General features: G+C 29.4%; 1 long non-coding RNA gene across 1 annotated transcript; it reads right to left on the minus strand.

Annotated features, from left to right (window-relative positions):
* Positions 1-6,612: 6,612 nt before the first annotated feature.
* On the minus strand, positions 6,613-10,896 carry LOC149172274 (uncharacterized). Its single transcript, XR_016259626.1, has 3 exons — positions 10,522-10,896; positions 10,216-10,385; positions 6,613-6,920 (listed from the first exon to the last, which is right to left on the minus strand). It is a non-coding gene; the product is annotated as an uncharacterized LOC149172274 (long non-coding RNA).
* Positions 10,897-11,305: the final 409 nt, after the last annotated feature.

Raw genomic sequence — 11,305 nt, forward strand, 5'->3', positions numbered from 1 at the left:
CTCAATGTTAGAATTAGGACAAAATAAACTTTACACACCCTGCCAACCCCCCACCCAACACAACTGTTGCATCTCCCCTCCCACTTTGATATAATGGACGCCCGTCAAAATAAAAGCTCCATTAAGAAAGTCATTTTGTAGGTGATTGGCCTCTTTATCATGTGAAAAGCTCGAACCAATAGGCAATCTAAGCTCTTAAAATTAAAATATAATATTGAACCTTTTATATATAATATTTTTGATGTATAAAATTATAAACACATAATAGAATTATATCATAAAATATTGAAATGTTGATCCAAAAAAAATTCATTATGTTAAATTGATCAATATAAATGAATTACAAGATTTAACTTCAAGGTTTTCTATGTTTTTGAAATGTATATTACCTAATAAATTAAATAATAATAATTTTGTTAAATTAAAGATCAATATAAATTAAAATACAATTTTCAACTTATTGCATATAATATTATGTATGCATAAAATTATTACATATATAGAAATACAAAAATATATACCAAATAAAACATATTATACAAATTAAAAATATTTAGATTTAGATTTATATTACAAAATATTAAAATGAATAATGATTGATAATAGGTGGGAAAAAACTTAAATTATTAAATACACCATTAATCATTATAAATGTATATTAATTAATAAAAAAATTCAAATTTATTGAATTAAACCAAAATATAAATGAAAGTTCAACATTTAACATTTAACTTCATAGTCATGTGTATTTGTCAATTGTAATTAATAATAATAGAAATTTTTTCTAGATGTTTCTTTTTATTTTATTAAAAAAATATTGTAATATTATTTAATTTGTTAATTTTTGGAATTTTGTTGCATCTCATTATCTTTAGGTGGATCTTAAGACATTAATGTGATTTTAGGAAAAGTTTCTTTAATCATGAATCAAAGAACTTCCCTATTCTAAGATAATAAGTAGTATATAATACAAAATAAAATACAACAATTTAGAATTATATCATGATATATTAATGTATATTGATTGATAATACTTGGGAAAAAATCTATATTATTGAATTCAACATCAATATCAATTTAATACATCATTCATCATTTTAAATGTATATTAATTAATAAAAAATTAAAATTTATTGAATTAACTCAAAATATAAATTAGTAGTTGTGTATTTTCAAATGTGTATTACTTCATAGTTCTTGAAAAAATATATTGAATTAAATATTAATACAAATTAAAATACAACAATCAATTTCTTTCTTTCATATGATATTATGTAAGCACAAAATTACTATGCAACTACAATCACAAACACAAACATAAAATTGCAATTAACAAACCTATAATACAACAAAAAATACAAATATTTAGAATTATATCATAAGATATTGGAATGTATATTCATCCATCATATTTACGAAAAAATCTATATTATTAAATTGAACATTAATGTCAATTAAATAGAACATTCAAATTAGTTTACACATATATTTATTAATAGTAATTGTAAAAAAATAAAAAATAAAAATTTTCTATGTAAAGGCTACTACTATATTAAGAAAAGAAAATATTTACAGAGGTTACATCTCGCGAGGAGGCCGAGGCCAGTCCTCAAGCTGAAGAAGCTTGACAATTCTGTCTATCTGCTTTAACTGATTGTCAAAATTAAGTCCATAATCATGGTTTTTGGACAGCGAATAGCCTGGACTCCATCTAACATAGACATCATGGTGACTGGCAAGACAGTGCCAGTTTACATTGTAAACATTGAAACAAAAAGAGCTAACTGCTGAGGCTTGAAACCTACAGCAGTGGCTATAATGAGACTGTAAACTGAAATATATACTAGAAGAAGACAACATATGTGATAACATGATTACAAAAAGACAGAACAAAGCAACTGAAGAAAAACTAGGCTGGCTTGCTGGTCGAGTCCGTCTGCATGCCATTGTCCTGGCTTGGCGAGTCCAGCCAGATAACCATCCCCTCCTCGTCCCGAAGCATCTCTCCTGGATCTGGCTGAGCTTGAGCGCCGAGGACCTTCGCTTCCATGTTCAGATTGGGCAATTGCAGAATTTCTTGCATGGAAACGTCATTGCCCGAGACATCCTTAGGTGATGCCTGCTGGACCAGTGCATTCTGGGTTGGTGCAGCCTCGAAATTGCGAGAATTTCTTGCATGGAAACGTCATTGCCCGAGACATCCTGAGGTGATGCCTGCTGGACCAGTGCATTCTGGGTTGGTGCAGCCTCGAAATTGCGGGTTCTGTAAACCAAGCCGGTCATATCACCCACGAATATATCACTGTCATGAGCCCTTGCAGGGGAGCTGGAATTATGCCTTCCAGGGTCTTCCTCCGTGATAAAAACAGTAAAATTGACAACCTCTGGCCTAGTCCTGAAGCGGAACGACTGGTAGGTTCCGTGAGGGATTAGACTCTGAATCGTCTGTCTCTGAGGAAGGTGGTGCCAAATTGATGGGTGAAATTGGCTGCACATTTCCCCAATCAGAACTGACCCGGACCCCTGATCTTCCACCGCGTCTGGGGATGCCTCTGCTTCGCGGCATGACTCTAATGGCTTGAGAATCCACGCCTCTGTAACGCCTTCGACAACCAGGAGCCGAGGCGACCTTTGCTTGAACGCACAGAGCAGCAGTATACAGGTGCTTGGCCGAAGTGATAATGTGGATTTCAATGTATGGAATCGCCTCCATGTTTATCACGGGGGGAGGGCCTTTGGCGCCTCTCCTATCCTGCCTTGGACGCTGAGCAGACATGCTTGGCATGAATGCTGCGTCCCTCCTACCCTGAGACCACTTGAGAGCAGCGTCCCTTCGGTGCTGCAACGAACTTAATGCACTGGCGTTGTGCATTAAACCTCCAATACCTTCCACCGTCCTCCGCGTGCTGGGTTGGCAGGCCGTTCTGCGTGCGACCAGGTGGCATGGCGTATTGCATCTTAATGACGAGTGTTAGCACCCACATCCGGGTAAAAAAAATAAATTTATTAAATTAAATCAAAATTAAAATTAAAATACAATATTTAATTTCATACTCATTTATATTTTTGAAATGTATATTAATTAATAATTCTTACATAAAATAATTTTATTTAATTAAACATCAATATAAATCAAAGACAACATCTAACTTTTTGCATATGATTTTATGTATACATAAAATTATTACAAATATACAGGCACATAATAATACAATTAATAACAAACACATAATACAAAATCAAAATACAAATACTATTAAATGGAACATCAATATTAATAGAATTAAGCATTTAACTCATTGTAAGTGTAAATGTATTATGTATTATATGTTTATCATTCATGATAATGATGTCTCAAATGTATCATCATATTGTTATGGCTATTTATATTTTCCCAATGTATACCAATTAAAATTTGTAAAATTGAATCAAACTATAAATTAAAATTAAAAAATAAGCTCATTTGAAAGGTAACATTCTCATATAACATTGTGTATAAAATTATCGCACAAACACACATAAAAATAAAACACACTTAACAAACACATTATACAAGAAATATACACATTTAAAACACAACATTCCACTCATTTGAAATATATTTTTTACATATCAATTAGTAGTACTTGTAAAAAAGACATATTGAATTAAATATTACTACAAATTAAAATACAAGAATCAACTTCTTGTATATGATATTATGTAAGCACAAAATTATTGTTCAACTACAAACTTTAACACAATTAACAATCCTATAATACAAAATACAAATACAAATATTTAGAATTATATCATAAGATATTTGAATGTATATTGATTGATAATATTGAGGAAAAAATCTATATTATTAAATTTAACATTAATATCAACTAAATATAACATTCAAATCAGTTGAAACATATATTTATTAATAGTACTTGTAAAAAAATCAAATTTATTATATTAAATCAAAATATAAATTAAAATACAACATTTATTTTCATAGTGATTTGTATTTTTGAAATGTATATTAATTAATAATTTTTACAGAAAATAATTTTATTAAATTAAGCATCAATATAAATCATGTATATTAATTAATAATTTTTAAATAAAATTATTACAAATATACAAACACATAATAATGCAATCAATAACAAACATATAATACAAAATCAAAATACAAATACTATTAAATGGAACATCAATATCAATAGAATTAAGCATTTAACTCATTGTAAGCCTAAATGTTCGATGTGTTTATCATTCATAGTCATGATGTAAGGTATCTTCATATTGTTATGGCTATTTATATTTTCCCTATATATACCAATTAAAATTTGTAAAATTGAATGAATTATTAATTAAAATACAAAAATAAACTCATTTGAAGGTAACATTCTCATATCACATTATGTATAAAATTATTACACAAACACAAATAAAAATAAACTGCACTTGGCAAATACATTATACAAGAAATACAAACATTTAAAACACAACATTCAACTAATTTGAAATATAATTTTTAAGTATTATTTTATTAAATTGAACATAAACATAAATTAAAATATAATTCTTACATATGATATTATATTTGTGTAAAATTATACACATAGCAAAAACAAACAAATAAGCACATAAAACAACAAACAAATAAGCACACAATACAACAAAAAAGTAAAGACAAACACATATGCAACACAAAAACAAACATTTAAATTTCTATCATCATAAAACATCTTGTAATAAATTAACTTTTAAATGTATATTTATTTAATTTATGTAAGAGTAATATATATATATATATATATATATATATATATTTGTGATATGTTTTTAAAATGTAATGTTTGATGAGGTTTGTAAAGAATTTATAATTATTGTCATAGTGTCATATGCATTTTTGAAATGTATTGTGACATTGAGTCATTCATATTTTTAAAAATTGTAAATGGTATTGATTAAAAGAGTTTATAAAATAATTGTATTAGTTAAAAGAACTATAACAATATCCTAAAATATTATTTAGGTAGCACATCCATTATAAATTGAAAACCTTAATATTAAAATACAATTAATTATAAAAATGATTTTTAAGAAAACACATATTACAACAAACAAATAAACCCTACACAACAAAAGAAATAAACATTTGCAACAAAAACAAACATTTAAACTTCTAAAATAAACTCATCTGAAAGATAACATCTCGTATAACATATAACATTGTGTATAAAATTATTGCAGGAACACAAGATAAAAATAAAATACACTTAACAAACACATTATACAAAAAATATAAACATTTAAAACACAACATGCCACTAATTTGAAATATAATTTTTACATATATCAATTACTAGTTCTTGCAAAAAAGATATATATATTTTATTAAATTAAACATCATAAATTAAAATACAACAATCAACTCATTTGAAATATAATTCCTACATATGATATTATATGTGTAAAATTATACACATAACAAAAACAAAAAAACAATCACATAACACTACAAACAAACAAGCACACAAAACAACAAACAAATAAATACATAATACAACAAAGAAGTAAACACATATGCAACCCAAAAACAAACATTTAAACTTCTATCATCATAAAACATCTTCTAATAAATTAACTTTTTAAATTTATATTTAATTTATTTATTTAAGAGTAATTTTTAGAATATTATTTTCAATTAAACATATTTATTTTATTTAAAAAGGAATATTTGTAATGAGTTTTTAAAATGTAGAGTGTTTGATGAGGGTTGTAAATAATTTATGATTATTGTTGCAGTGTAATGTATTTTTGAAATATATTGTGACATTATGAATGAAAATTGTAAATTGTACTGATTAAAAGAGTTTATTAAATGTTTGTATTATTTAGAATAACTATAACATTATTTTAAAATATCATTTAATTAACACATCTATTGTAAATGTAAAGCCTTAGCATTAAAATACAAATAATTAGAAAATTGATTTTCAAGAAAACACATAATACAACAAACAAATAAACACACAATACAACAAAGAAGTAAACACATATGCAACACAAAAATAAACATCTAAACTTCTATCATCATAAAACATCTTCTAATAAATTAACTTTTTAAATGTATATTTAATAAATTAACTTTTTAAATGTATATTTAATTAATTTATTTAAGAGTAAATTTTAAAATATTATTTTCAATTAGATATATTTATTTTATTTAAAAAGGAAAATTTGTGATGAGTTTTGAAAGTGTAGTGTTTGATAAGGGTTGTAAAGAATTTATGATTATTGTCATAGTGTCATGTATTTTTGAAATGTATTGGGATATTAGGAGCCATTTAAATTTTTGAAAATTGTAAATTGTATTGATTGAAAGAGTTTATAAAATAATTGTATTATTTAAAAGAGTTATAACATTATCTTAAAATATGAATTAAATAACACATTATAAATTTAAAACCATATTGTTAGAATACAAGTAACTATAAAATTGATTTTCAAGGCAAGCTAAAAATATATATTAAATTCACAATTAAGTTTTAAAATAATATAATTGAAATTTCAACCAGATTTTATCAACATATTTAAACACAATATTATTATTATTTTTCATTATTACTACATCCATTACATACATAGAAATAAAAATTTAGTAAAAAACACACACACAAAACATTCCTCGCCAATAAAGACATGCCTCACCAATAGCCATGGCCATGGCTTTGATGAGGGCTCTAGGGAAGGGAAAACCCCCTCCCCTAAAAAATAAATACTAATTTTATTAAGGTACAGTTTTGAGTTTTTCTTCAACATGATTTACAAGTAAATAAGTAAAATTATATATCATGACATTACATATCCATCTATCTACTACTAATTTAATATCACATTCCATCTCCTTGTGCTATGATCCCGCGTCATCTTTTATTTTCCTGCATAGAACGCAAAAAAAAGAAAATCATATTAACAATAAGGAATTTTAATAAACATTTTAACTAAATTTATATATTATTAAAATTCGAAAAATCACTTATCTATCTTTCTACTACTAATTCAGCATCACATTCCATCTCCTTGTATTATTTTAATAAACTTATTATCTAAATTTTTATACGGTTAAAATTTGGTTAAAATTTGGAAAATGTAAACAAATAAAAGCATATATAGATTTCACTCTACCATTAAACACATTAATTTAAATTTTAGCAATTTAAACAAACAAAATTGCTAATACCTATTCATATCTTTATTTGATTTTTGACTTAATTACTTAAATACAGATAATCTAAACTTATGGTAACACTGGTGGTAAATTGCTCAACAATACCCGTCTGGCCACATTACGTAAAACCTATTGATTTTTTTCCCAAAGAGAGAAATCGTCCATTCCATTTGTATTTTTATTTGTAAAGTAAAGTAACAAAAAATTCAGTGTCTGGTGGATCAAACCGAAATGTCTGGTGGAGCTTTCAAAACAGTTTTACAACCTTGACCTTCACATATGAACTGTCTGTCTGTTATATAAAGGAAACTTATGGAAAAGGACAGAAGTTTAAATACCTATAACCGAGGCTATCTGTCCCAGAAAAGAACATGAAAGAGCAATAATCTGAAACAGAAAGCTGATGGTCGACTTTTGTACAGTCCAGAGAGTAAATCAAAATCCAGCTGAATCAGCTGTAGAGGGTAAGACCTATTGATTTGCAGTTTTTTAAGAGAAGACCTATTGATTTTATATGCACTTTGTTTAGCGAATTGCTCTTTAAAAAACTACTATATTATGAAATAAATTACTCTATAATATATATAAATGAAATAATATATATATATATATATATATATATATATATATATATATATAATATTATGATTTCACTGGCAAAAGCCCTATAAACTCAAAAATACTATATTAGGATTTCATTCGAAAATCTCTTCTATTGACGCTTCATCTAAAGTGCAGGAATCGTGTTGAAGGCAACGAGCTGAAACACAACAAATTGAAGAAAACGAAAAAAAAAAACTGGAACCAGATCTGTTGTTTCAGTTGTTTGCCCTGCAGGGGGACAAGTAGTTCATGCAATTAACAAGATAACAAGTTGAAAAAACAGAAAGAACAAGAAACTGGAACCAGAGCTTGTTGTATATTCTGTTGCTTCAGTGGTTTACCCTGCAGTAGGACAAGTAGTTCATGCAATTCACATGACAACAAGTGAAAAAAACAGAAAGAACAAGAAACTGGAGCGAGAGCTTGTTGTATATTCTGTTGGTTTTCCCTACAGCAGGACAAGTAGTTCATGCAATTAATCCAAACAAATACATACAGAAAGACGCAGTTCCAAAACCTAGTGGTGAAGATTATGAGTTTCTTGACCTTCGCCCTGCAGCGGGACAAGTAGTTGATGCAATTAATCCAAACAAAAACATACAGAGAGAGGCAATCCCAAAAACTGGTGATGAAGATTAGCATTTAGATGTTTGTGACTGGGATAGAGATTGAGAAGAATATCATGTCCCATAACCAGTTTTTTATTTCTTGGATGCCCTTAGACCTGGCAGTAAGTAAGACAAAGGAAGTTCGATGTTGGTGATGCAACTTCTTGAGGTTCGATATTGGTGATGCAACTTCTTATGATTCGTATCTATGTCTCATCTAAAGTCTAGGAATAGTGTTAAAGTGCAAACTCTCGCCGGCCAAAGGTAATGACGGTTGTACAACAACAGGTCTCATCACAGAGATTCTCACAACCAATCATTTGTTTGTGGTTATATAGATAAAAAACTACGATGGAAACTGAGACGTACTCTAATCTTCTTTGGCTTACATGAATTAATGTACAGCATCACACAAAATTTTGTGGATACTATGCATTGCTTCAGCAAAAGAATTTCTCCATGCGACACACTGTGGATCTCGGTGATAAACCCTGACCCAATACACTTGCGAGCTCCGTGGCCTTCTGATGACACAAAACCCGTTAAGGTCCGCCACGAATCTGGGTTTAGAATATTTCCTAGGTCCCCACAGGCTCTCATATTCCACCCAACTCTTTCAATTGGCCTCTAAATTATGATTTAATGCCTAATGTCATATCGAGGGCCTTCAGTGCAACACCTACAGCCTCAGAAAGTGGGTTTTCTTATCCAATAACAAGAGCTGCGAACAGAGTTGTCCACTATTGAAGTGAAATGCAGGGTATAAGGGGGATCGGTATTGCCCCACTATAATCTCAACCCCAAATCGTTGCCAAGGTCTTCACCAGGAAAACCGGTCTTCTTAGTGAAAAGGTTATGCCCATATGTACTTAAGTGATCAATATGAAAACACTTATGTACTGATAGATTTAAATTTATGCTAAAATTCACTTAAGTGATCAATATTTTAGCTAAAGCATGACAAGGGGCTACGCAACATAGAATCAACCCCACGGGCACTTCATCCAGGACCAGCCACAAAATAAGAGAAGCAAGGGTAGGAACGAAAGAAGCAAAGGTAGCTAGTAGAGAAGCAACGTCAATGGCAGTTGTTGTATATTCTATTGCTTCACTGGTTTGCCCAACAGTAGGAGTAGTTCATGCAAACAAATACATACAGAGAAATGCAGTTCCAAAAACTCCTTATGTACAGAGTATAAGAAATAAACCCTAAATAAGGGGAGCACTCCACATAATCAATCAGGTAAAGCCAAATCACTACCTGAACAACGAAGCTTTAATAAACCCTAAATAAGGGGAGCACTCCACATAATCAATCAGGAACCTGAACAACGAAGGGTTAATAAACCCTTAATAAGGGGAGCACTCCAACATAATCAATCAGGTAAAGCCAAATCACTACCTGAACAACGAAGGGTTCAACGGAATTGTCTGTAGAGCATGATAAGGGACTCCCCTTGCAGCTGGCAGTGGATTTCCCTCCCCGATACCCACCCCTGCTAACGCCTGATGTATTATGTTCAAATGAAAATGGGTAGCAATAGAGAAATTATGTTCAAATGCAATTGGGTAGCAATAGAGAAAGCAGAACAACCAGGGTTAGGGAATATAATAATTTCCTAAATACTAACAAAAACTAAGAAAATAAAAAATAAACAAAGGTTCATTTTAAAATTGGTATACCCATGGATATTAATCTTTATCAGCACTCTATAAATGTAAACTTGAGGTCAAATACTAACTTCAATCTAGTATACCTTGTTTAAAAACTAGGTGTAGAAATAAAAAGCTTACCTGCAACAGCGAAATTCTGTTTCCGCGGTTAAGATCAGGGCTAGGGTTAAGATCAGGGCTACGGTCACTAACAGAAAAATTTCCTCCGCCCCAAAAACCCCGCCTCCGTGTTTTCTCCTCTGGCCCGAAAACTCTGCCTCTGATTTTCTTCCAGGCCTGGAACTCTGCCCCTGGAATAAAATACCTTACACAATTATTGCAGGATACATACATTATTACAATTCAAACATAGATCAAACCTGAAACTCTGCCACTGGAATAAAATATCATACACAATTATTACAGAATACATGCATGAGTGAATACCTCATCTTTCAGTCTGCTAATTTCATCATACTTCGTATCATAGCTTCATATCCTCCCTTCACGTATCAAAACCCAAGAAAATATAAAATAACCCTAACTCTAAAAACCAAAAGACCCTTCATACAACCAACAAAATTCAGAATCAAATGAAAAATAACACAGAAAATAATAAAATACTAGAACAGTGAAAAAAATCACAACACAGCAATACAAACAAACAATTCGTGAAAAAAATCACAACACAGCAATACAAACAAACAATTCAGAACAAAACAATAGACATGGCCATGCCTAACACAACACAACACACGAAAGGAAAACAAATTCAATGGATCACTCCAATGCTGCTCCCTCCTCCATGCTGCTCCCTCCTCGTTTAACAAAGGCCACTTCTCTAATATACATTTGAATTTAATGGCAAAGGCGGCCTCTCTAACATACATTTGAATTTAATGGCAGATATTATATGCAGTTTTCCTAAAACTTTTAAATCCGTCGGTGACAGGCTGGCGTAAGAACCGTTAAGCAAAGGAGCGAGGGTGATGATTGTATTTTTGAATTTAGGAGGGAGTGTGATGATTGTAGTTATTCATTGTGTAACTAGTTATTATGTTATTTTTAATATTTAAATTTAATTTCAAAGTTTTTACATAATTTATTATTTTAAAATTAGTTTTAATTATTTTTAAAATTAATTTTACAATTTTTTTTGAAAAAAAAAAATTATAAACAAATCTAATAAAAATGGATATATTTTATTTTATAATAAAGATCATTTATCTTA

Source organism: Pinus tabuliformis, chromosome 4_2, assembly GCF_031772625.1.
Source record: "Pinus tabuliformis cultivar Carrire ecotype Pingquan chromosome 4_2, CPIR1, whole genome shotgun sequence".
NCBI lineage: Eukaryota > Viridiplantae > Streptophyta > Pinopsida > Pinales > Pinaceae > Pinus > Pinus tabuliformis.